Raw genomic sequence first — 27,096 nt, 5'->3', positions numbered from 1 at the left:
GCTGGACGTTTGTCTTCTTTGGTCCAAACACCGCCGAGAGTGAAAAACGGTGCTTTTGAGGCTCGAGTCCGCAGGAAAGCAGAGAGGGCCAAATTGTGTGGGGCATTTGAAGGGGTTGCAGGAGGCAGTGAGGACCAGCATCACTTTTCCCCGCTGGCACCTTTGCTGTGGCAGCAAAAGCTGGACGTTTGTCTTTTTTGCTCTGGAGGGCTCCAAGAGTGAAAAACGGTGCTTTTGAGGCTCGAGTCCGCAGGAAAGCAGAGAGGGCCAAATTGTGTGGGGCATTTGAAGGGGTTCCAGGAGGCAGTGAGGACCAGCATCACTTTTCCCCACTGGCACCTTTGCTGTGGCAGCAAAAGCTGGACGTTTGTCCTTTTTGGTCTGGAGGCTGCCGAGAGTGAAAAACGGTGCTTTTGAGGCTCCGGTCCGCAGGAAAGCAGAGAGGGCCAAATTGTGTGGGGCATTTGAAGGGGTTGCAGGAGGCAGTGAGGACCAGCATCACTTTTCCCCGCTGGCACCTTTGCTGTGGCAGCAAAAGCTGGACGTTTGTCTTTTTTGCTCTGGAGGGCTCCAAGAGTGAAAAACGGTGCTTTTGAGGCTCGAGTCCGCAGGAAAGCAGAGAGGGCCAAATTGTGTGGGGCATTTGAAGGGGTTCCAGGAGGCAGTGAGGACCAGCATCACTTTTCCCCACTGGCACCTTTGCTGTGGCAGCAAAAGCTGAACGTTTGTCTTTTTTGCTCTGCAGGATGCCGAAAGGGAAAAAAGGTGCTCTTGAAGATGGAGTCCTCAGGAAAGCAGAGAGGGCCAAATTGTGTGGGGCATTTGAAGGGGTTCCAGGAGGCAGTGAGGACCAGCATCACTTTTCCCTGCTGGCACCTTTGCTGTGGCAGCAAAAGCTGAACGTTTGTCTTTTTTGCTCTGGAGGGCTCCAAGAGTGAAAAACGGTGCTTTTGAGGCTAGAGTCCGCAGGAAAGTAGAGAGGGCCAAATTGTGTGAGGCATTTGAAGGGGTTCCAGGAGGCAGTGAGGACCAGCATCACTTTTCCCTGCTGGCACCTTTGCTGTGGCAGCAAAAGCTGGATGTTTTTCTTTTTAGCTGCAGAGCCTGCCGAGAGTGAAAAAAGGTGCTTTTGAGGCTCGAGTCCGCAGGAAAGCAGAGAGGGCCAAATTGTGTGGGGCATTTGAAGGGGTTCCAGGAGGCAGTGAGGACCAGCATGACTTTTCCCCGCTGGCACCTTTGCTGTGGCAGCAAAAGCTGGACGTTTGTCTTTTTTGCTGCGGAGGCTGCCGAGAGTGAAAAAAGGTGCTTTTGAGGCTCGAGTCCGCAGGAAAGCAGAGAGGGCCAAATTGTGTGGGGCATTTGAAGGGGTTCCAGGAGGCAGTGAGGACCAGCATCACTTTTCCCTGCTGGCACCTTTGCTGTGGCAGCAAAAGCTGGACGTTTGTCTTCTTTGGTCCAAACACCGCCGAGAGTGAAAAACGGTGCTTTTGAGGCTCGAGTCCGCAGGAAAGCAGAGAGGGCCAAATTGTGTGTGGCATTTGAAGGGGTTCCAGGAGGCAGTGAGGACCAGCATGACTTTTCCCCGCTGGCACCTTTGCTGTGGCAGCAAAAGCTGGACGTTTGTCTTTTTTGCTCTGCAGGGCTCCAAGAGTGAAAAACGGTGCTTTTGAGGCTCGAGTCCGCAGGAAAGCAGAGAGGGCCAAATTGTGTGGGGCATTTGATGGGGTTCCAGGAGGCAGTGAGGACCAGCATCACCTTTCCCCACTGGCACCTTTGCTGTGGCAGCAAAAGCTGGACGTTTGTCTTTTTTGCTCCGGAGGCTGCTGAGAGTGAAAGAAGGTGCTTTTGAGGATAGAGTCTGCAGGAAAGCAGAGATGGTCCAAGTACTTGGGGCATTAGAAGGGGTTCCAGGAGGCAGTGAGGACCAGCATCACTTTTCCCCGCTGGCAGCTTTGCTGTGGCAGTAAAAGTGGGACGTTTGCCTTTTTTGCTGCGGAGGCCGCCGAAAGTGAAAAAAGCTGATTTTGAGGATAGAGTCGGCAGGAAAGCAGAGAGGGCCAAATTGTGTGGGGCATTTGAAGGGGTTCCAGGAGGCATTGAGGACGAGCATCACTTTTCCCTGCTGGCACATTTCCTGAGAGAACAAAAGTTGGACGTTTGCCTTTTTTGCTCCGGAGGCCGCCGAAAGTGAAAAAAGGTGCTTTTGAGGCTAGAGTCCGCAGGAAAGCAGAGAGGGCCAAATTGTGTGGGGCATTTGAAGGGGTTCCAGGAGGCAGTGAGGACCAGCATCACTTTTCCCTGCTGGCACCTTTGCTGTGGCAGCAAAAGCTGGACGTTTGTCTTATTTGCTGCGGAGGCTACCGAGAGTGAAAAAAGGTGCTTTTGAGGCTCGAGTCCGCAGGAAAGGAGAGAGTGCCAAATTGTCTGGGGCATTTGAAGGGGTTCCAGGGGGCAGTGAGGACCAGCATCACTTTTCCCTGCTGGCACCTTTGCTGTGGCAGCAAAAGCTGAACGTTTGTCTTTTTTGCTCTGGAGGATGCCGAAAGGGAAAAAAGGTGCTCTTGAAGATGGAGTCCTCAGGAAAGCAGAGAGGGCCAAATTGTGTGGGGCATTTGAAGGGGTTCCAGGAGGCAGTGAGGACCAGCATGACTTTTCCCTGCTGGCACCTTTGCTGTGGCAGTAAAAGCTGAACGTTTGTCTTTTTTGCTCTGGAGGGCTCCAAGAGTGAAAAACGGTGCTTTTGAGGCTCGAGTCCGCAGGAAAGTAGAGAGGGCCGAATTGTGTGAGGCATTTGAAGGGGTTCCAGGAGGCAGTGAGGACCAGCATCACTTTTCCCTGCTGGCACCTTTGTTGTGGCAGCAAAAGCTGGATGTTTTTCTTTTTAGCTGCAGAGCCTGCCGAGAGTGAAAAAAGGTGCTTTTGAGGCTCGAGTTTGCAGGAAAGCAGAGAGGGCCAAATTGTGTGTGGCATTTGAAGGGGTTCCAGGAGGCAGTGAGGACCAGCATCACTTTTCCCTGCTGGCACATTTCCTGAGAGAACAAAAGTTGGACGTTTGCCTTTTTTGCTCCGGAGGCCGCCGAAAGTGAAAAAAGGTGCTTTTGAGGCTCGAGTCCGCAGGAAAGCAGAGAGGGCCAAATTATGTGGGGCATTTGAAGGGGTTCCAGGAGGCAGTGAGGACCAGCATCACTTTTCCCCGCTGGCACCTTTGCTGTGGCAGCAAAAGCTGGACGTTTGTCTTCTTTGGTCCAAACACCGCCGAGAGTGAAAAATGGAGCTTTTGAGGCTCGAGTCCGCAGGAAAGCAGAGAGGGCCAAATTGTGTGGGGCATTTGAAGGGGTTCCAGGAGGCAGTGAGGACCAGCATCACTTTTCCCCGCTGGCACCTTTGCTGTGGCAGCAAAAGCTGGACGTTTGTCTTATATGCTCCGGAGGCTGCCGAGAGTGAAAAACGGTGCTTTTGAGGCTCGAGTCCGCAGGAAAGCAGAGAGGGCCAAATTGTGTGTGGCATTTGAAGGGGTTCCAGGAGGCAGTGAGGACCAGCATGACTTTTCCCCGCTGGCACCTTTGCTGTGGCAGCAAAAGCTGGACGTTCGTCTTCTTTTTTGCTCTGGAGGGCTCCAAGAGTGAAAAACGGTGCTTTTGAGGCTTGAGTCCGCAGGAAAGCAGAGAGGGCCAAATTGTGTGGGGCATTTGAAGGGGTTCCAGGAGGCAGTGAGGACCAGCATCACTTTTCCCCACTGGCACCTTTGCTGTGGCAGCAAAAGCTGGACGTTTGTCCTTTTTGGTCTGGAGGCTGCCGAGAGTGAAAAACGGTGCTTTTGAGGCTCCGGTCCGCAGGAAAGCAGGGAGGGCCAAATTGTGTGGGGCATTTGAAGGGGTTCCAGGAGGCAGTGAGGACCAGCATCACTTTTCCCCGCTGGCACCTTTGCTGTGTCAGCAAAAGCTGCACGTTTGTCCTTTTTGGTCTGGAGGCTGCCGAGAGTGAAAAAAGGTGCTTTTGAGGCTCGAGTCCGCAGGAAAACAGAGAGGGCCAAATTGTGTGGGGCATTTGAAGGGGTTCCAGGAGGCAGTGAGGACCAGCATCACTTTTCCCCGCTGGCACCTTTGCTGTGGCAGCAAAAGCTGGACGTTTGTCTTATTTGCTACGGAGGCTGCCGAGAGTGCAAAACGGTGCTTTTGAGGCTCGAGTCCGCAGGAAAGCAGAGAGGGCCAAATTGTGTGGGGCATTTGAAGGGGTTCCAGGAGGCAGTGAGGACCAGCATCACTTTTCCCTGCTGGCACATTTCCTGAGAGAACAAAAGTTGGACGTTTGCCTTTTTTGCTCCGGAGGCCGCCGAAAGTGAAAAAAGGTGCTTTTGAGGCTCGAGTCCGCAGGAAAGCAGAGAGGGCCAAATTGTGTGGGGCATTTGAAGGGGTTCCAGGAGGCAGTGAGGACCAGCATCACTTTTCCCCACTGGCACCTTTGCTGTGGCAGCAAAAGCTGGACGTTTGTCCTTTTTGGTCTGGAGGCTGCCGAGAGTGAAAAACGGTGCTTTTGAGGCTCCGGTCCGCAGGAAAGCAGAGAGGGCCAAATTGTGTGGGGCATTTGAAGGGGTTGCAGGAGGCAGTGAGGACCAGCATCACTTTTCCCCGCTGGCACCTTTGCTGTGGCAGCAAAAGCTGGACGTTTGTCTTTTTTGCTCTGGAGGGCTCCAAGAGTGAAAAACGGTGCTTTTGAGGCTCGAGTCCGCAGGAAAGCAGAGAGGGCCAAATTGTGTGGGGCATTTGAAGGGGTTCCAGGAGGCAGTGAGGACCAGCATCACTTTTCCCTGCTGGCACCTTTGCTGTGGCAGCAAAAGCTGGACGTTTGTCTTCTTTGGTCCAAACACCGCCGAGAGTGAACAATGGAGCTTTTGAGGCTCGAGTCCGCAGGAAAGCAGAGAGGGCCAAATTGTGTGGGGCATTTGAAGGGGTTCCAGGAGGCAGTGAGGACTAGCATCACTTTTCCCCACTGGCACCTTTGCTGTGGCAGCAAAAGCTGGACGTTTGTCCTTTTTGGTCTGGAGGCTGCCGAGAGTGAAAAAAGGTGCTTTTGAGGCTCGAGTCCGCAGGAAAGCAGAGAGGGCCAAATTGTGTGGGGCATTTGAAGGGGTTCCAGGAGGCAGTGAGGACCAGCATCACTTTTCCCCGCTGGCACCTTTGCTGTGGCAGCAAAAGCTGGACGTTTGTCTTTTTTGCTCTGGAGGGCTCCAAGAGTGAAAAACGGTGCTTTTGAGGCTCGAGTCCGCAGGAAAGCAGAGAGGGCCAAATTGTGTGGGGCATTTGAAGGGGTTCCAGGAGGCAGTGAGGACCAGCATCACTTTTCCCTGCTGGCACCTTTGCTGTGGCAGCAAAAGCTGGACGTTTGTCCTTTTTGGTCTGGAGGCTGCCGAGAGTGAAAAACGGTGCTTTTGAGGCTCCGGTCCGCAGGAAAGCAGAGAGGGCCAAATTGTGTGGGGCATTTGAAGGGGTTGCAGGAGGCAGTGAGGACCAGCATCACTTTTCCCCGCTGGCACCTTTGCTGTGGCAGCAAAAGCTGGACGTTTGTCTTTTTTGCTCTGGAGGGCTCCAAGAGTGAAAAACGGTGCTTTTGAGGCTCGAGTCCGCAGGAAAGCAGAGAGGGCCAAATTGTGTGGGGCATTTGAAGGGGTTCCAGGAGGCAGTGAGGACTAGCATCACTTTTCCCCACTGGCACCTTTGCTGTGGCAGCAAAAGCTGGACGTTTGTCCTTTTTGGTCTGGAGGCTGCCGAGAGTGAAAAAAGGTGCTTTTGAGGCTCGAGTCCGCAGGAAAGCAGAGAGGGCCAAATTGTGTGGGGCATTTGAAGGGGTTCCAGGAGGCAGTGAGGACCAGCATCACTTTTCCCCGCTGGCACATTTGCTGTGGCAGCAAAAGCTGGACGTTTGTCTTATTTGCTCCGGAGGCTGCCGAGAGTGCAAAACGGTGCTTTTGAGGCTCGAGTCCGCAGGAAAGCAGAGAGGGCCAAATTGTGTGGGGCATTTGAAGGGGTTCCAGGAGGCAGTGAGGACCAGCATCACTTTTCCCCGCTGGCACCTTTGCTGTGGCAGCAAAAGCTGGACGTTTGTCTTATTTGCTCCGGAGGCTGCCGAGAGTGCAAAACGGTGCTTTTGAGGCTCGAGTCCGCAGGAAAGCAGAGAGGGCCAAATTGTGTGGGGCATTTGAAGGGGTTCCAGGAGGCAGTGAGGACCAGCATCACTTTTCCCCGCTGGCACCTTTGCTGTGGCAGCAAAAGCTGGACGTTTGTCTTCTTTGGTCCAAACACCGCCGAGAGTGAACAATGGAGCTTTTGAGGCTCGAGTCCGCAGGAAAGCAGAGAGGGCCAAATTGTGTGGGGCATTTGAAGGGGTTCCAGGAGGCAGTGAGGACCAGCATCACTTTTCCCCGCTGGCACCTTTGCTGTGGCAGCAAAAGCTGGACGTTTGTCTTATATGCTCCGGAGGCTGCCGAGAGTGAAAAACGGTGCTTTTGAGGCTCGAGTCCGCAGGAAAGCAGAGAGGGCCAAATTGTGTGGGGCATTTGAAGGGGTTCCAGGAGGCAGTGAGGACCAGCATCACTTTTCCCCGCTGGCACCTTTGCTGTGGCAGCAAAAGCTGGACGTTTGTCCTTTTTGGTCTGGAGGCTGCCGAGAGTGAAAAAAGGTGCTTTTGAGGCTCGAGTCCGCAGGAAAGCAGAGAGGGCCAAATTGTGTGGGGCATTTGAAGGGGTTCCAGGAGGCAGTGAGGACCAGCATCACTTTTCCCCGCTGGCACATTTGCTGTGGCAGCAAAAGCTGGACGTTTGTCTTATTTGCTCCGGAGGCTGCCGAGAGTGCAAAACGGTGCTTTTGAGGCTCGAGTCCGCAGGAAAGCAGAGAGGGCCAAATTGTGTGGGGCATTTGAAGGGGTTCCAGGAGGCAGTGAGGACCAGCATCACTTTTCCCCGCTGGCACCTTTGCTGTGGCAGCAAAAGCTGGACGTTTGTCTTATTTGCTCCGGAGGCTGCCGAGAGTGCAAAACGGTGCTTTTGAGGCTCGAGTCCGCAGGAAAGCAGAGAGGGCCAAATTGTGTGGGGCATTTGAAGGGGTTCCAGGAGGCAGTGAGGACCAGCATCACTTTTCCCCGCTGGCACCTTTGCTGTGGCAGCAAAAGCTGGACGTTTGTCTTCTTTGGTCCAAACACCGCCGAGAGTGAACAATGGAGCTTTTGAGGCTCGAGTCCGCAGGAAAGCAGAGAGGGCCAAATTGTGTGGGGCATTTGAAGGGGTTCCAGGAGGCAGTGAGGACCAGCATCACTTTTCCCCGCTGGCACCTTTGCTGTGGCAGCAAAAGCTGGACGTTTGTCTTATATGCTCCGGAGGCTGCCGAGAGTGAAAAACGGTGCTTTTGAGGCTCGAGTCCGCAGGAAAGCAGAGAGGGCCAAATTGTGTGGGGCATTTGAAGGGGTTCCAGGAGGCAGTGAGGACCAGCATCACTTTTCCCCGCTGGCACCTTTGCTGTGGCAGCAAAAGCTGGACGTTTGTCTTTTTTGCTGCGGAGGCTGCCGAGAGTGAAAAAAGGTGCTTTTGAGGCTCGAGTCCGCAGGAAAGCAGAGAGGGCCAAATTGTGTGGGGCATTTGAAGGGGTTCCAGGAGGCAGTGAGGACCAGCATCACTTTTCCCCGCTGGCACCTTTGCTGTGGCAGCAAAAGCTGGACGTTTGTCTTCTTTGGTCCAAACACCGCCGAGAGTGAAAAACGGTGCTTTTGAGGCTCGAGTCCGCAGGAAAGCAGAGAGGGCCAAATTGTGTGGGGCATTTGAAGGGGTTCCAGGATGCAGTGAGGACCAGCATGACTTTTCCCCGCTGGCACCTTTGCTGTGGCAGCAAAAGCTGGACGTTTGTCTTCTTTTTTGCTCTGGAGGGCTCCAAGAGTGAAAAACGGTGCTTTTGAGGCTTGAGTCCGCAGGAAAGCAGAGAGGGCCAAATTGTGTGGGGCATTTGAAGGGGTTCTAGGAGGCAGTGAGGACCAGCATCACTTTTCCCCGCTGGCACCTTTGCTGTGGCAGCAAAAGCTGGACGTTTGTCCTTTTTGGTCTGGAGGCTGCCGAGAGTGAAAAACGGTGCTTTTGAGGCTCGAGTCCGCAGGAAAGCAGAGAGGGCCAAATTGTGTGGGGCATTTGAAGGGGTTCCATGAGGCAGTGAGGACCAGCATCACTTTTCCCCGCTGGCACCTTTGCTGTGGCAGCAAAAGCTGCACGTTTGTCCTTTTTGGTCTGGAGGCTGCCGAGAGTGAAAAAAGTTGCTTTTGAGGCTCGAGTCCGCAGGAAAGCAGAGAGGGCCAAATTGTGTGGGGCATTTGAAGGGGTTCCAGGAGGCAGTGAGGACCAGCATGACTTTTCCCCGCTGGCACCTTTGCTGTGGCAGCAAAAGCTGGACGTTTGTCTTTTTTGCTGCGGAGGCTGCCGAGAGTGCAAAACGGTGCTTTTGAGGCTCGAGTCCGCAGGAAAGCAGAGAGGGCCAAATTGTGTGGGGCATTTGAAGGGGTTCCAGGAGGCAGTGAGGACCAGCATCACTTTTCCCTGCTGGCACCTTTGCTGTGGCAGCAAAAGCTGGACGTTTGTCTTCTTTGGTCCAAACACCGCCGAGAGTGAACAATGGAGCTTTTGAGGCTCGAGTCCGCAGGAAAGCAGAGAGGGCCAAATTGTGTGTGGCATTTGAAGGGGTTCCAGGAGGCAGTGAGGACCAGCATCACTTTTCCCTGCTGGCACCTTTGCTGTGGCAGCAAAAGCTGGACGTTTGTCTTATATGCTCCGGAGGCTGCCGAGAGTGAAAAACGGTGCTTTTGAGGCTCGAGTCCGCAGGAAAGCAGAGAGGGCCAAATTGTGTGGGGCATTTGAAGGGGTTCCAGGAGGCAGTGAGGACCAGCATCACTTTTCCCCGCTGGCACCTTTGCTGTGGCAGCAAAAGCTGGACGTTTGTCCTTTTTGGTCTGGAGGCTGCCGAGAGTGAAAAACGGTGCTTTTGAGGCTCCGGTCCGCAGGAAAGCAGAGAGGGCCAAATTGTGTGGGGCATTTGAAGGGGTTGCAGGAGGCAGTGAGGACCAGCATCACTTTTCCCCGCTGGCACCTTTGCTGTGGCAGCAAAAGCTGGACGTTTGTCTTTTTTGCTCTGGAGGGCTCCAAGAGTGAAAAACGGTGCTTTTGAGGCTCGAGTCCGCAGGAAAGCAGAGAGGGCCAAATTGTGTGGGGCATTTGAAGGGGTTCCAGGAGGCAGTGAGGACTAGCATCACTTTTCCCCACTGGCACCTTTGCTGTGGCAGCAAAAGCTGGACGTTTGTCCTTTTTGGTCTGGAGGCTGCCGAGAGTGAAAAAAGGTGCTTTTGAGGCTCGAGTCCGCAGGAAAGCAGAGAGGGCCAAATTGTGTGGGGCATTTGAAGGGGTTCCAGGAGGCAGTGAGGACCAGCATCACTTTTCCCCGCTGGCACCTTTGCTGTGGCAGCAAAAGCTGGACGTTTGCCTTTTTTGCTCCGGAGGCCGCCGAAAGTGAAAAACGGTGCTTTTGAGGCTCGAGTCCGCAGGAAAGTAGAGAGGGCCAAATTGTGTGAGGCATTTGAAGGGGTTCCAGGAGGCAGTGAGGACCAGCATCACTTTTCCCTGCTGGCACCTTTGCTGTGGCAGCAAAAGCTGGATGTTTTTCTTTTTAGCTGCAGAGCCTGCCGAGAGTGAAAAAAGGTGCTTTTGAGGCTCGAGTCCGCAGGAAAGCAGAGAGGGCCAAATTGTGTGGGGCATTTGAAGGGGTTCCAGGAGGCAGTGAGGACCAGCATGACTTTTCCCCGCTGGCACATTTGCTGTGGCAGCAAAAGCTGGACGTTTGTCTTATTTGCTCCGGAGGCTGCCGAGAGTGCAAAACGGTGCTTTTGAGGCTCGAGTCCGCAGGAAAGCAGAGAGGGCCAAATTGTGTGGGGCATTTGAAGGGGTTCCAGGAGGCAGTGAGGACCAGCATCACTTTTCCCCGCTGGCACCTTTGCTGTGGCAGCAAAAGCTGGACGTTTGTCTTATATGCTCCGGAGGCTGCCGAGAGTGCAAAACGGTGCTTTTGAGGCTCGAGTCCGCAGGAAAGCAGAGAGGGCCAAATTATGTGGGGCATTTGAAGGGGTTCCAGGAGGCAGTGAGGACCAGCATCACTTTTCCCCGCTGGCACCTTTGCTGTGGCAGCAAAAGCTGGACGTTTGTCTTCTTTGGTCCAAACACCGCCGAGAGTGAAAAATGGAGCTTTTGAGGCTCGAGTCCGCAGGAAAGCAGAGAGGGCCAAATTGTGTGGGGCATTTGAAGGGGTTCCAGGAGGCAGTGAGGACCAGCATCACTTTTCCCCGCTGGCACCTTTGCTGTGGCAGCAAAAGCTGGACGTTTGTCTTATATGCTCCGGAGGCTGCCGAGAGTGAAAAACGGTGCTTTTGAGGCTCGAGTCCGCAGGAAAGCAGAGAGGGCCAAATTGTGTGGGGCATTTGAAGGGGTTCCAGGAGGCAGTGAGGACCAGCATCACTTTTCCCCGCTGGCACCTTTGCTGTGGCAGCAAAAGCTGGACGTTTGTCTTTTTTGCTGCGGAGGCTGCCGAGAGTGAAAAAAGGTGCTTTTGAGGCTCGAGTCCGCAGGAAAGCAGAGAGGGCCAAATTGTGTGGGGCATTTGAAGGGGTTCCAGGAGGCAGTGAGGACCAGCATGACTTTTCCCCGCTGGCACCTTTGCTGTGGCAGCAAAAGCTGGACGTTTGTCTTCTTTTTTGCTCTGGAGGGCTCCAAGAGTGAAAAACGGTGCTTTTGAGGCTTGAGTCCGCAGGAAAGCAGAGAGGGCCAAATTGTGTGGGGCATTTGAAGGGGTTCTAGGAGGCAGTGAGGACCAGCATCACTTTTCCCCGCTGGCACCTTTGCTGTGGCAGCAAAAGCTGGACGTTTGTCCTTTTTGGTCTGGAGGCTGCCGAGAGTGAAAAACGGTGCTTTTGAGGCTCGAGTCCGCAGGAAAGCAGAGAGGGCCAAATTGTGTGGGGCATTTGAAGGGGTTCCATGAGGCAGTGAGGACCAGCATCACTTTTCCCCGCTGGCACCTTTGCTGTGGCAGCAAAAGCTGCACGTTTGTCTTTTTTGGTCTGGAGGCTGCCGAGAGTGAAAAAAGGTGCTTTTGAGGCTCGAGTCCGCAGGAAAGCAGAGAGGGCCAAATTGTGTGGGGCATTTGAAGGGGTTCCAGGAGGCAGTGAGGACCAGCATGACTTTTCCCCGCTGGCACCTTTGCTGTGGCAGCAAAAGCTGGACGTTTGTCTTATTTGCTGCGGAGGCTGCCGAGAGTGCAAAACGGTGCTTTTGAGGCTCGAGTCCGCAGGAAAGCAGAGAGGGCCAAATTGTGTGGGGCATTTGAAGGGGTTCCAGGAGGCAGTGAGGACCAGCATCACTTTTCCCTGCTGGCACATTTCCTGAGAGAACAAAAGTTGGACGTTTGCCTTTTTTGCTCCGGAGGCCGCCGAAAGTGAAAAAAGGTGCTTTTGAGGCTCGAGTCCGCAGGAAAGCAGAGAGGGCCAAATTATGTGGGGCATTTGAAGGGGTTCCAGGAGGCAGTGAGGACCAGCATGACTTTTCCCCGCTGGCACCTTTGCTGTGGCAGCAAAAGCTGGACGTTTGTCTTTTTTGCTGCGGAGGCTGCCGAGAGTGAAAAAAGGTGCTTTTGAGGCTCGAGTCCGCAGGAAAGCAGAGAGGGCCAAATTGTGTGGGGCATTTGAAGGGGTTCCAGGAGGCAGTGAGGACCAGCATCACTTTTCCCCGCTGGCACCTTTGCTGTGGCAGCAAAAGCTGGACGTTTGTCTTCTTTGGTCCAAACACCGCCGAGAGTGAAAAATGGAGCTTTTGAGGCTCGAGTCCGCAGGAAAGCAGAGAGGGCCAAATTGTGTGGGGCATTTGAAGGGGTTCCAGGAGGCAGTGAGGACCAGCATCACTTTTCCCCGCTGGCACCTTTGCTGTGGCAGCAAAAGCTGGACGTTTGTCTTATTTGCTCCGGAGGCTTCCGAGAGTGCAAAACGGTGCTTTTGAGGCTCGAGTCTGCAGGAAAGCAGAGAGGGCCAAATTGTGTGGGGCATTTGAAGGGGTTCCAGGAGGCAGTGAGGACCAGCATCACTTTTCCCCGCTGGCACCTTTGCTGTGGCAGCAAAAGCTGGACGTTTGTCTTTTTTGCTGTGGAGGCTGCCGAGAGTGAAAAAAGGTGCTTTTGAGGCTCGAGTCCGCAGGAAAGCAGAGAGGGCCAAATTGTGTGGGGCATTTGAAGGGGTTCCAGGAGGCAGTGAGGACCAGCATGACTTTTCCCCGCTGGCACCTTTGCTGTGGCAGCAAAAGCTGGACGTTTGTCTTATTTGCTGCGGAGGCTGCCGAGAGTGAAAAAAGGTGCTTTTGAGGCTCGAGTCCGCAGGAAAGCAGAGAGGGCCAAATTGTGTGGGGCATTTGAAGGGGTTCCAGGAGGCAGTGAGGACCAGCATCACTTTTCCCCGCTGGCACCTTTGCTGTGGCAGCAAAAGCTGGACGTTTGTCTTTTTTGCTCTGGAGGGCTCCAAGAGTGAAAAACGGTGCTTTTGAGGCTCGAGTCCGCAGGAAAGCAGAGAGGGCCAAATTGTGTGGGGCATTTGAAGGGGTTCCAGGAGGCAGTGAGGACCAGCATCACTTTTCCCTGCTGGCACCTTTGCTGTGGCAGCAAAAGCTGGACGTTTGTCTTTTTTGCTGCAGAGGCTGCCGAGAGTGAAAAAAGGTGCTTTTGAGGCTCGAGTCCGCAGGAAAGCAGAGAGGGCCAAATTGTGTGGGGCATTTGAAGGGGTTCCAGGAGGCAGTGAGGACCAGCATCACTTTTCCCCGCTGGCACCTTTGCTGTGGCAGCAAAAGCTGGACGTTTGTCTTCTTTGGTCCAAACACCGCCGAGAGTGAAAAATGGAGCTTTTTAGGCTCGAGTCCGCAGGAAAGCAGAGAGGGCCAAATTGTGTGGGGCATTTGAAGGGGTTCCAGGAGGCAGTGAGGACCAGCATCACTTTTCCCCGCTGGCACCTTTGCTGTGGCAGCAAAAGCTGGACGTTTGTCTTTTTTGCTCTGGAGGGCTCCAAGAGTGAAAAACGGTGCTTTTGAGGCTCGAGTCCGCAGGAAAGCAGAGAGGGCCAAATTGTGTGGGGCATTTGAAGGGGTTCCAGGAGGCAGTGAGGACCAGCATCACTTTTCCCCACTGGCACCTTTGCTGTGGCAGCAAAAGCTGGACGTTTGTCCTTTTTGGTCTGGAGGCTGCCGAGAGTGAAAAAAGGTGCTTTTGAGGCTCGAGTCCGCAGGAAAGCAGAGAGGGCCAAATTGTGTGTGGCATTTGAAGGGGTTCCAGGAGGCAGTGAGGACCAGCATCACTTTTCCCCGCTGGCACCTTTGCTGTGGCAGCAAAAGCTGGACGTTTGTCTTTTTTGCTGTGGAGGCCGCCGAAAGTGAAAAAAGGTGCTTTTGAGGCTCGAGTCCGCAGGAAAGCAGAGAGGGCCAAATTGTGTGGGGCATTTGAAGGGGTTCCAGGAGGCAGTGAGGACCAGCATCACTTTTCCCCGCTGGCAGCTTTGCTGTGGCAGCAAAAGCTGCACGTTTGTCTTTTTTGCTGCAGAGGCTGCCGAGAGTGAAAAAAGGTGCTTTTGAGGCTCGAGTCCGCAGGAAAGCAGAGAGGGCCAAATTGTGTGGGGCATTTGAAGGGGTTCCAGGAGGCAGTGAGGACCAGCATCACTTTTCCCCGCTGGCACCTTTGCTGTGGCAGCAAAAGCTGCACGTTTGTCTTTTTTGCTCTGGAGGGCTCCAAGAGTGAAAAAAGTTGCTTTTGAGGCTCGAGTCCGCAGGAAAGCAGAGAGGGCCAAATTGTGTGGGGCATTTGAAGGGGTTCCAGGATGCAGTGAGGACCAGCATCACTTTTCCCCGCTGGCACCTTTGCTGTGGCAGCAAAAGCTGGAGGTTTGTCTTATTTGCTCCGGAGGCTTCCGAGAGTGCAAAACGGTGCTTTTGAGGCTCGAGTCTGCAGGAAAGCAGAGAGGGCCAAATTGTGTGGGGCATTTGAAGGGGTTCCAGGAGGCAGTGAGGACCAGCATCACTTTTCCCCGCTGGCACTTTTGCTGTGGCAGCAAAAGCTGGACGTTTGTCTTTTTTGCTGTGGAGGCTGCCGAGAGTGAAAAAAGGTGCTTTTGAGGCTCGAGTCCGCAGGAAAGCAGAGAGGGCCAAATTGTGTGGGGCATTTGAAGGGGTTCCAGGAGGCAGTGAGGACCAGCATGACTTTTCCCCGCTGGCACCTTTGCTGTGGCAGCAAAATCTGGACGTTTGTCTTATTTGCTGCGGAGGCTGCCGAGAGTGAAAAAAGGTGCTTTTGAGGCTCGAGTCCGCAGGAAAGCAGAGAGGGCCAAATTGTGTGGGGCATTTGAAGGGGTTCCAGGAGGCAGTGAGGACCAGCATGACTTTTCCCCGCTGGCACCTTTGCTGTGGCAGCAAAAGCTGGACGTTTGTCTTTTTTGCTCTGGAGGGCTCCAAGAGTGAAAAACGGTGCTTTTGAGGCTCGAGTCCGCAGGAAAGCAGAGAGGGCCAAATTGTGTGGGGCATTTGAAGGGGTTCCAGGAGGCAGTGAGGACCAGCATCACTTTTCCCTGCTGGCACCTTTGCTGTGGCAGCAAAAGCTGGACGTTTGTCTTTTTTGCTGCAGAGGCTGCCGAGAGTGAAAAAAGGTGCTTTTGAGGCTCGAGTCCGCAGGAAAGCAGAGAGGGCCAAATTGTGTGGGGCATTTGAAGGGGTTCCAGGAGGCAGTGAGGACCAGCATCACTTTTCCCCGCTGGCAGCTTTGCTGTGGCAGCAAAAGCTGGACGTTTGTCTTCTTTGGTCCAAACACCGCCGAGAGTGAAAAATGGAGCTTTTTAGGCTCGAGTCCGCAGGAAAGCAGAGAGGGCCAAATTGTGTGGGGCATTTGAAGGGGTTCCAGGAGGCAGTGAGGACCAGCATCACTTTTCCCCGCTGGCACCTTTGCTGTGGCAGCAAAAGCTGGACGTTTGTCTTTTTTGCTGTGGAGGCTGCCGAGAGTGAAAAAAGGTGCTTTTGAGGCTCGAGTCCGCAGGAAAGCAGAGAGGGCCAAATTGTGTGTGGCATTTGAAGGGGTTCCAGGAGGCAGTGAGGACCAGCATCACTTTTCCCCGCTGGCACCTTTGCTGTGGCAGCAAAAGCTGGACGTTTGTCTTATTTGCTGCGGAGGCTGCCGAGAGTGAAAAAAGGTGCTTTTGAGGCTAGAGTCCGCAGGAAAGCAGAGAGGGCCAAATTGTGTGGGGCATTTGAAGGGGTTCCAGGAGGCAGTGAGGACCAGCATCACTTTTCCCCACTGGCACCTTTGCTGTGGCAGCAAAAGCTGGACGTTTGTCTTCTTTGGTCCAAACACCGCCGAGAGTGAAAAACGGAGCTTTTGAGGCTCGAGTCCGCAGGAAAGCAGAGAGGGCCAAATTGTGTGGGGCATTTGAAGGGGTTCCAGGAGGCAGTGAGGACCAGCATCACTTTTCCCCGCTGGCACCTTTGCTGTGGCAGCAAAAGCTGGACGTTTGTCTTTTTTGCTCCGGAGGCTGCCGAGAGTGAAAAATGGTGCTTTTGAGGCTCGAGTCCGCAGGAAAGCAGAGAGGGCCAAATTGTGTGGGGCATTTGAAGGGGTTCCAGGATGCAGTGAGGACCAGCATGACTTTTCCCCGCTGGCACCTTTGCTGTGGCAGCAAAAGCTGGACGTTTGTCTTTTTTGCTGCGGAGGCTGCCGAGAGTGAAAAAAGGTGCTTTTGAGGCTCGAGTCCGCAGGAAAGCAGAGAGGGCCAAATTGTGTGGGGCATTTGAAGGGGTTCCAGGAGGCAGTGAGGACCAGCATCACTTTTCCCCGCTGGCACCTTTGCTGTGGCAGCAAAAGCTGCACGTTTTTCTTTTTTGGTCCAAACACCGCCGAGAGTGAAAAACGGAGCTTTTGAGGCTCGAGTCCGCAGGAAAGCAGAGAGGGCCAAATTGTGTGGGGCATTTGAAGGGGTTCCAGGAGGCAGTGAGGACCAGCATCACTTTTCCCTGCTGGCACCTTTGCTGTGGCAGCAAAAGCTGGACGTTTGTCTTCTTTGGTCCAAACACCGCCGAGAGTGAAAAACGGAGCTTTTGAGGCTCGAGTCCGCAGGAAAGCAGAGAGGGCCAAATTGTGTGGGGCATTTCAAGGGGTTGCAGGAGGCAGTGAGGACCAGCATCACTTTTCCCCGCTGGCACCTTTGCTGTGGCAGCAAAAGCTGGACGTTTGTCTTTTTTGCTTTGGAGGGCTCCAAGAGTGAAAAACGGTGCTTTTGAGGCTCGACTCCGCAGGAAAGCAGAGAGGGCCAAATTGTGTGGGGCATTTGAAGGGGTTCCATGAGGCAGTGAGGACCAGCATCACTTTTCCCCGCTGGCACCTTTGCTGTGGCAGCAAAAGCTGGACGTTTGTCTTATTTGCTCCGGAGGCTGCCGAGAGTGCAAAACGGTGCTTTTGAGGCTCGAGTCCGCAGGAAAGCAGAGAGGGCCAAATTGTGTGGGGCATTTGAAGGGGTTCCAGGAGGCAGTGAGGACCAGCATCACTTTTCCCCGCTGGCACCTTTGCTGTGGCAGCAAAAGCTGCACGTTTGTCTTTTTTTCTGCGGAGGCTGCCGAGAGTGAAAAAAGCTGCTTTTGAGGTTAGAGTCCGCAGGAAAGCAGAGAGGGCCAAATTGTGTGGGGCATTTGAAGGGGTTCCAGGAGGCAGTGAGGACCAGCATCACTTTTCCCCGCTGGCACCTTTGCTGTGGCAGGAAAAGCTGGACGTTTGTCTTCTTTGTTCCAAACACCGCCGAGAGTGAAAAATGGAGCTTTTGAGGCTCGAGTCCGCAGGAAAGCAGAGAGGGCCAAATTGTGTGGGGCATTTGAAGGGGTTCCAGGAGGCAGTGAGGACCAGCATCACTTTTCCCCGCTGGCACCTTTGCTGTGGCAGCAAAAGCTGGACATTTGTCTTTTTTCTGTGGAGGCTGCCGAGAGTGAAAAAAGGTGCTTTTGAGGCTCGAGTCCGCAGGAAAGCAGAGAGGGCCAAATTGTGTGTGGCATTTGAAGGGGTTCCAGGAGGCAGTGAGGACCAGCATCACTTTTCCCCGCTGGCACCTTTGCTGTGGCAGCAAAAGCTGGACGTTTGTCTTCTTTGGTCCAAACACCGCCGAGAGTGAAAAACGGTGCTTTTGAGGCTCGAGTCCGCAGGAAAGCAGAGAGGGCCAAATTGTGTGGGGCATTTGAAGGGGTTCCAGGAGGCAGTGAGGACCAGCATCACTTTTCCCCGCTGGCACCTTTGCTGTGGCAGCAAAAGCTGGACGTTTGTCTTTTTTGCTCTGGAGGGCTCCAAGAGTGGAAAACGGTGCTTTGAGGCTTGAGTCCGCAGGAAAGCAGAGAGGGCCAAATTGTGTGGGGCATTTGAAGGGGTTCCAGGAGGCAGTGAGGACCAGCATCACTTTTCCCCACTGGCACCTTTGCTGTGGCAGCAAAAGCTGGACGTTTGTCCTTTTTGGTCTGGAGGCTGCCGAGAGTGAAAAACGGTGCTTTTGAGGCTCCGGTCCGCAGGAAAGCAGAGAGGGCCAAATTGTGTGGGGCATTTGAAGGGGTTCCATGAGGCAGTGAGGACCAGCATCACTTTTCCCCGCTGGCACCTTTGCTGTGGCAGCAAAAGCTGCACGTTTGTCTTTTTGGTCCAAACACCGCCGAGAGTGAAAAACGGTGCTTTTGAGGCTCGAGTCCGCAGGAAAGCAGAGAGGGCCAAATTGTGTGGGGCATTTGAAGGGGTTCCAGGAGGCAGTGAGGACCAGCATCACTTTTACCCGCTGGCACCTTTGCTGTGGCAGCAAAAGCTGGACGTTTGTCTTTTTTGCTCTGGAGGGCTCCAAGAGTGAAAAAAGGTGCTTTTGAGGCTCGAGTCCGCAGGAAAGCAGAGAGGGCCAAATTGTGTGGGGCGTTTGAAGGGGTTCCAGGAGGCAGTGAGGACCAGCATCACTTTTCCCCGCTGGCACCTTTACTGTAGCAGCAAAAGCTGGACGTTTTTATTTTTGCTCTAAACACCGACGAAAGTGAAAACAGGTGCTTTTGAGGCTCGAGTCCGCAGGAAAGCAGAGAGGGCCAAATTGTGTGGGGCATTTGAAGGGGTTCCAGGAGGCAGTGAGGACCAGCATCACTTTTCCCCGCTGGCACCTTTGCTGTAGCAGCAAAAGCTGGACGTTTGTCCTTTTTGGTCTGGAGGCTGCCGAGAGTGAAAAAAGGTGCTTTTGAGGCTCAAGTCCGCAGGAAAGCAGAGAGGGCCAAATTGTGTGTGGCATTTGAAGGGGTTCCAGGAGGCAGTGAGGACCAGCATCACTTTTCCCTGCTGGCACCTTTGCTGTGGCAGCAAAAGCTGGACGTTGTCTTTTTGCTCCGGAGGCTGTCGAGAGTGAAAAAAGGTGCTTTTGAGGCTCAAGTCCGCAGGAAAGCAGAGAGGGCCAAATTGTGTGGGGCATTTGAAGGGGTTCCAGGAGGCAGTGAGGACCAGCATCACTTTTCCCTGCTGGCACCTTTGCTGTGGCAGCAAAGCTGGACGTTTGTCTTCTTTGGTCCAAACACCGCCGAGAGTGAAAAACGGTGCTTTTGAGGCTCGAGTCCGCAGGAAAGCAGAGAGGGCCAAATTGTCTGGGGCATTGGAAGGGGTTCCAGGAGGCAGTGAGGACCAGCATCACTTTTCCCCGCTGGCACCTTTGCTGTGGCAGCAAAAGCTGGACGTTAGTCTTTTTTGCTCCGGAGACTGCCGAGAGTGAAAAAAGGTGCTTTTGAGGCTCGAGTCCGCAGGAAAGCAGAGAGGGCCAAATTGTGTGGGGCATTTGAAGGGGTTCCAGGAGGCAGTGAGGACCAGCATCACTTTTCCCCGCTGGCACCTTTGCTGTGGCAGCAAAAGCTGGACGTTTGTCTTCTTTGGTCCAAACACCGCCGAGAGTGAAAAACGGTGCTTTTGAGGCTCGAGTCCGCAGGAAAGCAGAGAGGGCCAAATTGTGTGGGGCAATTGAAGGGGTTCCAGGAGGCAGTGAGGACCAGCATCACTTTTCCCCGCTGGCACCTTTGCTGTGGCAGCAAAAGCTGCACGTTTGCTTTTTTGGTCCAAACACCGCCGAGAGAGAAAAACGGAGCTTTTGAGGCTTGAGTCCGCAGGAAAGCAGAGAGGGCCAAATTGTGTGGGGCATTTGAAGGGGTTCCAGGAGGCAGTGAGGACCAGCATCACTTTTCCCCGCTGGCACCTTTGCTATGGCAGCAAAAGCTGGACATTTGTCTTTTTTGCTCTGGAGGGCTCCAAGAGTGAAAAATGGTGCTTTTGAGGCTCGAGTCCGCAGGAAAGCAGAGAGGGCCAAATTGTGTGGGGCATTTGAAGGGGTTCCAGGAGGCAGTGAGGACCAGCATCACTTTTCCCCGCTGGCACCTTTGCTGTGGCAGCAAAAGCTGGACGTTTCTCTTATTTGCTCCGGAGGCTGCCGAGAGTGAAAAACGGTGCTTTTGAGGCTCGAGTCCACAGGAAAGCAGAGAGGGCCAAATTGTGTGTGGCATTTGAAGGGGTTCCAGGAGGCAGTGAGGACCAGCATCACTTTTCCCCGCTGGCACCTTTGCTGTGGCAGCAAAAGCTGGACGTTTGTCTTTTTTGCGCTGGAGGGCTCCAAGAGTGAAAAACGGTGCTTTTGAGGCTCGAGTCCGCAGGAAAGCAGAGAGGGCCAAATTGTGTGGGGCATTTGAAGGGGTTCCAGGATGCAGTGAGGACCAGCATCACTTTTCCCCGCTGGCACCTTTGCTGTGGCAGCAAAAGCTGGACGTTTGTCTTCTTTGGTCCAAACACCGCCGAGAGTGAAAAACGGAGCTTTTGAGGCTCGAGTCCGCAGGAAAGCAGAGAGGGCCAAATTGTGTGGGGCATTTGAAGGGGTTCCAGGAGGCAGTGAGGACCAGCATGACTTTTCCCCGCTGGCACCTTTGCTGTGGCAGCAAAAGCTGGACGTTTGTCGTTTTGGTCCAAACACCGCCGAGAGTGAAAAACGGAGCTTTTGAGGCTCGAGTCCGCAGGAAAGCAGAGAGGGCCAAATTGTGTGGGGCATTTGAAGGGGTTCCAGGAGGCAGTGAGGACCAGCATCACTTTTCCCCGCTGGCACCTTTGCTGTGGCAGCAAAAGCTGGACATTTGTCTTTTTTGCTCTGGAGGGCTCCAAGAGTGAAAAACGGTGCTTTTGAGGCTCGAGTCCGCAGGAAAGCAGAGAGGGCCAAATTGTGTGGGGCATTTGAAGGGGTTCCAGGAGGCAGTGAGGACCAGCATCACTTTTCCCCGCTGGCACCTTTGCTGTGGCAGCAAAAGCTGGACGTTTGTCTTTTTTGCTTTGGAGGCTGCCGAGAGCGAAAAAAGGTGCTTTTGAGGCTCGAGTCCGCAGGAAAGCAGAGAGGGCCAAATTGTGTGGGGCATTTGAAGGGGTTCCAGGATGCAGTGAGGACCAGCATCACTTTTCCCCGCTGGCAGATTTGCTGTAGCAGCAAAAGCTGGACGTTTGTCTTTTTTTGCTGCGGAGGCTGCCGAGATTGAAAAACGGTGCTTTTGAGGCTCGAGTCCGCAGGAAAGCAGAGAGGGCCAAATTGTGTGTGGCATTTGAAGGGGTTCCAGGAGGCAGTGAGGACCAGCATCACTTTTCCCCGCTGGCACCTTTGCTGTGGCAGCAAAAGCTGGATGTTTGTCTTTTTTGCTGCGGAGGCTGCCGAGAGTGAAAAAAGGTGCTTTTGAGGCTCGAGTCCGCAGGAAAGCAGAGAGGGCCAAATTGTGTGGGGCATTTGAAGGGGTTCCAGGAGGCAGTGAGGACCAGCATCACTTTTCCCCGCTGGCACCTTTACTGTAGCAGCAAAAGCTGGACGTTTTTATTTTTGCTCTCAACACCGACGAAAGTGAAAACAGGTGCTTTTGAGGCTAGAGTCCGCAGGACAGCAGAGAGGGCCAAATTGTGTGTGGCATTTGAAGGGGTTCCAGGAGGCAGTGAGGACCAGCATCACTTTTCCCCGCTGGCACCTTTGCTGTAGCAGCAAAAGCTGGATGTTTGTCTTTTTTGCTCCGGAGGCTGTCGAGAGTGAAAAAAGGTGCTTTTGAGGCTCGAGTTTGCAGGAAAGCAGAGAGGGCCAAATTGTGTGGGGCATTTGAAGGGGTTCCAGGAGGCAGTGAGGACCAGCATCACTTTTCCCCGCTGGCACCTTTGCTGTGGCAGCAAAAGCTGGACGTTAGTCTTTTTTTGCTCCGGAGACTGCCGAGAGTGAAAAACGGTGCTTTTGAGGCTCTAGTCCGCAGGAAAGCAGAGAGGGCCAAATTGTGTGGGGCATTTGAAGGGGTTCCAGGAGGCAGTGAGGACCAGCATGACTTTTCCCCGCTGGCACCTTTGCTGTGGCAGCAAAAGCTGGACGTTTGTCTTCTTTGGTCCAAACACCGCCAAGAGTGAAAAACGGAGCTTTTGAGGCTCGAGTCCGCAGGAAAGCAGAGAGGGCCAAATTGTGTGGGGCATTTGAAGGGGTTCCAGGAGGCAGTGAGGACCAGCATCACTTTTCCCCGCTGGCACCTTTGCTGTGGCAGCAAAAGCTGGAAGTTTGTCTTTTTTGGTCCAAACACCGCAGAGAGAGAAAAACGGAGCTTTTGAGGCTCGAGTCCGCAGGAAAGCAGAGAGGGCCAAATTGTGTGGGGCATTTGAAGGGGTTCCAGGAGGCAGTGAGGACCAGCATCACTTTTCCCCGCTGGCACCTTTGCTGTGGCAGCAAAAGCTGGACGTTTGTCTTTTTTGCTGCAGAGGCTGCCGAGAGTGAAAAAAGGTGCTTTTGAGGCTAGAGTCCGCAGGAAAGCAGAGAGGGCCAAATTGTGTGGGGCATTTGAAGGGGTTCCAGGAGGCAGTGAGGACCAGCATCACTTTTCCCCGCTGGCACCTTTGCTGTGGCAGCAAAAGCTGGACGTTTGCCTTTTTTACGCTGGAGGGCTCCCAGAGTGAAAAACGGTGCTATTGAGGCTAGAGTCCGCAGAAAAGCAGATAGGGCCAAATTGTGTGGGGCATTTGAAGGGGTTCCAGGAGGCAGTGAGGACCAGCATCACTTTTCCCCGCTGGCACCTTTGCTGTAGCAGCAAAAGCTGATGTTTGTCTTTTTTGCTCCGGAGGCTGTAGAGAGTGAAAAACATTGCTTTTGAGGCTAGAGTCCGCAGGAAAGCAGAGAGGGCCAAATTGTGTGGGGCATTTGAAGGTATTCCAGGAGGCAGTGAGGACCAGCATCACTTTTCCCCGCTGGCACCTTTGCTATGGCAGCAAAAGCTGGACGTTTGTCTTTTTTGCTCTGGAGGGCTCCAAGAGTGAAAAATGGTGCTTTTGAGGCTCGAGTCCGCAGGAAAGCAGAGAGGGCCAAATTGTGTGTGGCATTTGAAGGGGTTCCAGGAGGCAGTGAGGACCAGCATCACTTTTCCCCGCTGGCACCTTTGCTGTGGCAGCAAAAGCTGGACGTTTCTCTTATTTGCTCCGGAGGCTGCCGAGAGTGAAAAACGGTGCTTTTGAGGCTCGAGTCCACAGGAAAGCAGAGAGGGCCAAATTGTGTGGGGCATTTGAAGGGGTTCCAGGAGGCAGTGAGGACCAGCATCACTTTTCCCCGCTGGCACCTTTGCTGTGGCAGCAAAAGCTGGACGTTTGTCTTTTTTGCTGCAGAGGCTGCCGAGAGTGAAAAAAGGTGCTTTTGAGGCTAGAGATCGCAGGAAAGCAGAGAGGGCCAAATTGTGTGTGGCATTTGAAGGGGTTCCAGGAGGCAGTGAGGACCAGCATCACTTTTCCCCGCTGGCACCTTTGCTGTGGCAGCAAAAGCTGGACGTTTGTCTTTTTTGCGCTGGAGGGCTCCAAGAGTGAAAAACGGTGCTTTTGAGGCTCGAGTCCGCAGGAAAGCAGAGAGGGCCAAATTGTGTGGGGCATTTGAAGGGGTTCCAGGATGCAGTGAGGACCAGCATCACTTTTCCCCGCTGGCACCTTTGCTGTGGCAGCAAAAGCTGGATGTTTGTCCTTTTTGGTCTGAAGGCTGCCGAGAGTGAAAAAAGGTGCTTTTGAGGCTCGAGTCCGCAGGAAAGCAGAGAGGGCCAAATTGTGTGGGGCATTTGAAGGGGTTCCAGGAGGCAGTGAGGACCAGCATCACTTTTCCCCGCTGGCACCTTTACTGTAGCAGCAAAAGCTGGACGTTTTTCTTTTTTGCTCTAAACACCGACGAAAGTGAAAACAGGTGCTTTTGAGGCTAGAGTCCGCAGGAAAGCAGAGAGGGCCAAATTGTGTGTGGCATTTGAAGGGGTTCCATGAGGCAGTGAGGACCAGCATCACTTTTCCCCGCTGGCACCTTAGCTGTAGCAGCAAAAGCTGATGTTTGTCTTTTTTGCTCCGGAGGCTGTCGAGAGTGAAAAAAGGTGCTTTTGAGGCTCCAGTCCGCAGGAAAGCAGAGAGGGCCAAATTGTGTGGGGCATTTGAAGGGGTTCCAGGAGGCAGTGAGGACCAGCATCACTTTTCCCCACTGGCACCTTTGCTGTGGCAGCAAAAGCTGGACGTTTGTCCTTTTTGGTCTGGAGGCTGCCGAGAGTGAAAAACGGTGCTTTTGAGTCTCCGGTCCGCAGGAAAGCAGAGAGGGCCAAATTGTGTGGGGCATTTGAAGGGGTTCCATGAGGCAGTGAGGACCAGCATCACTTTTCCCCGCTGGCACCTTTGCTGTGGCAGCAAAAGCTGCACGTTTGTGTTTTTTGGTCCAAACACCGCCGAGATTGAAAAACGGTGCTTTTGAGGCTCGAGTCCGCAGGAAAGCAGAGAGGGCCAAATTGTGTGGGGCATTTGAAGGGGTTCCAGGAGGCAGTGAGGACCAGCATCACTTTTCCCCGCTGGCACCTTTGCTGTGGCAGCAAAAGCTGGACATTTGTCTTTTTTGCTCTGGAGGGCTCCAAGAGTGAAAAACGGTGCTTTTGAGGCTCGAGTCCGCAGGAAAGCAGAGAGGGCCAAATTGTGTGTGGCATTTGAAGGGGTTCCATGAGGCAGTGAGGACCAGCATCACTTTTCCCCGCTGGCACCTTTGCTGTGGCAGCAAAAGCTGGACGTTTGTCTTTTTTGCTTTGGAGGCTGCCGAGAGCGATAAAAGGTGCTTTTGAGGCTCGAGTCCGCAGGAAAGCAGAGAGGGCCAAATTGTGTGGGGCATTTGAAGGGGTTCCAGGAGGCAGTGAGGACCAGCATCACTTTTCCCTGCTGGCACCTTTGCTGTGGCAGCAAAAGCTGCACGTTTGTCTTTTTTGCTGCGGAGGCAGCCGAGAGTTAAAAAAGGTGCTTTTGAGGCTCGAGTCCGCAGGAAAGCAGAGAGGGCCAAATTGTGTGGGGCATTTGAAGGGGTTCCAGGATGCAGTGAGGACCAGCATCACTTTTCCCCGCTGGCAGATTTGCTGTAGCAGCAAAAGCTGGACGTTTGTCTTTTTTTGCTGCGGAGGCTGCCGAGATTGAAAAACGGTGCTTTTGAGGCTCGAGTCCGCAGGAAAGCAGAGAGGGCCAAATTGTGTGTGGCATTTGAAGGGGTTCCAGGAGGCAGTGAGGACCAGCATCACTTTTCCCCGCTGGCACCTTTGCTGTGGCAGCAAAAGCTGGATGTTTGTCTTTTTTGCTGCGGAGGCTGCCGAGAGTGAAAAAAGGTGCTTTTGAGGCTCGAGTCCGCAGGAAAGCAGAGAGGGCCAAATTGTGTGTGGCATTTGAAGGGGTTCCAGGAGGCAGTGAGGACCAGCATCACTTTTCCCCGCTGGCACCTTTACTGTAGCAGCAAAAGCTGGACGTTTTTATTTTTGCTCTCAACACCGACGAAAGTGAAAACAGGTGCTTTTGAGGCTAGAGTCCGCAGGACAGCAGAGAGGGCCAAATTGTGTGGGGCATTTGAAGGGGTTCCAGGAGGCAGTGAGGACCAGCATCACTTTTCCCCGCTGGCACCTTTGCTGTGGCAGCAAAAGCTGGACGTTTGTCTTCTTTGGTCCAAACACCGCCGAGAGTGAAAAACGGTGCTTTTGAGGCTCGAGTCCGCAGGAAAGCAGAGAGGGCCCAAATTGTGTGGGGCATTGGAAGGGGTTCCAGGAGGCAGTGAGGACCAGCATGACTTTTCCCCGCTGGCACCTTTGCTGTGGCAGCAAAAGCTGGATGTTTGTCTTTTTTGCTGCGGAGGCTGCCGAGAGTGAAAAAAGGTGCTTTTGAGGCTCTAGTCCGCAGGAAAGCAGAGAGGGCCAAATTGTGTGGGGCATTTGAAGGGGTTCCAGGAGGCAGTGAGGACCAGCATCACTTTTCCCCGCTGGCACCTTTGCTGTGGCAGCAAAAGCTGGACGTTTGTCTTCTTTGGTCCAAACACCGCCAAGAGTGAAAAACGGAGCTTTTGAGGCTCGAGTCCGCAGGAAAGCAGAGAGGGCCCAAATTGTCTGGGGCATTGGAAGGGGTTCCAGGAGGCAGTGAGGACCAGCATCACTTTTCCCCGCTGGCACCTTTGCTGTGGCAGCAAAAGCTGGAAGTTTGTCTTTTTTGGTCCAAACACCGCAGAGAGAGAAAAACGGAGCTTTTGAGGCTCGAGTCCGCAGGAAAGCAGAGAGGGCCAAATTGTGTGGGGCATTTGAAGGGGTTCCAGGAGGCAGTGAGGACCAGCATCACTTTTCCCCGCTGGCACCTTTGCTATGGCAGCAAAAGCTGGACATTTGTCTTTTTTGCTCTGGAGGGCTCCAAGAGTGAAAAATGGTGCTTTTGAGGCTCGAGTCCGCAGGAAAGCAGAGAGGGCCAAATTGTGTGGGGCTTTTGAAGGGGTTCCAGGAGGCAGTGAGGACCAGCATGACTTTTCCCCGCTGGCACCTTTGCTGTGGCAGCAAAAGCTGGACGTTTGTCTTTTTTGCTGCAGAGGCTGCCGAGAGTGAAAAAAGGTGCTTTTGAGGCTAGAGTCCGCAGGAAAGCAGAGAGGGCCAAATTGTGTGGGGCATTTGAAGGGGTTCCAGGAGGCAGTGAGGACCAGCATCACTTTTCCCCGCTGGCAGCTTTGCTGTGGCAGCAAAAGCTGGACGTTTGTCTTCTTTGGTCCAAACACCGCCGAGAGTGAAAAATGGAGCTTTTTAGGCTCGAGTCCGCAGGAAAGCAGAGAGGGCCAAATTGTGTGGGGCATTTGAAGGGGTTCCAGGAGGCAGTGAGGACCAGCATCACTTTTCCCCGCTGGCACCTTTGCTGTGGCAGCAAAAGCTGGACGTTTGTCTTTTTTGCTGTGGAGGCTGCCGAGAGTGAAAAAAGGTGCTTTTGAGGCTCGAGTCCGCAGGAAAGCAGAGAGGGCCAAATTGTGTGTGGCATTTGAAGGGGTTCCAGGAGGCAGTGAGGACCAGCATCACTTTTCCCCGCTGGCACCTTTGCTGTGGCAGCAAAAGCTGGACGTTTGTCTTATTTGCTGCGGAGGCTGCCGAGAGTGAAAAAAGGTGCTTTTGAGGCTAGAGTCCGCAGGAAAGCAGAGAGGGCCAAATTGTGTGGGGCATTTGAAGGGGTTCCAGGAGGCAGTGAGGACCAGCATCACTTTTCCCCGCTGGCACCTTTGCTGTGGCAGCAAAAGCTGGACATTTGTCTTTTTTGCTCTGGAGGGCTCCAAGAGTGAAAAACGGTGCTTTTGAGGCTCGAGTCCGCAGGAAAGCAGAGAGGGCCAAATTGTGTGTGGCATTTGAAGGGGTTCCATGAGGCAGTGAGGACCAGCATCACTTTTCCCCGCTGGCACCTTTGCTGTGGCAGCAAAAGCTGGACGTTTGTCTTTTTTGGTCCAAACACCGCCGAGAGTGAAAAACGGAGCTTTTGAGGCTCGAGTCCGCAGGAAAGCAGAGAGGGCCAAATTGTGTGGGGCATTTGAAGGGGTTCCAGGAGGCAGTGAGGACCAGCATCACTTTTCCCCGCTGGCACCTTTGCTGTGGCAGCAAAAGCTGGACGTTTGTCTTTTTTGCTGCAGAGGCTGCCGAGAGTGAAAAAAGGTGCTTTTGAGGCTAGA

The sequence above is a fragment of the Vanellus vanellus genome (genome assembly GCF_965231255.1).
Source record: "Vanellus vanellus genome assembly, chromosome: 22".
NCBI lineage: Eukaryota > Metazoa > Chordata > Aves > Charadriiformes > Charadriidae > Vanellus > Vanellus vanellus.
The sequence above is the reverse complement of the archived record's forward strand: the minus strand, read 5'-3'. Positions refer to the sequence as shown.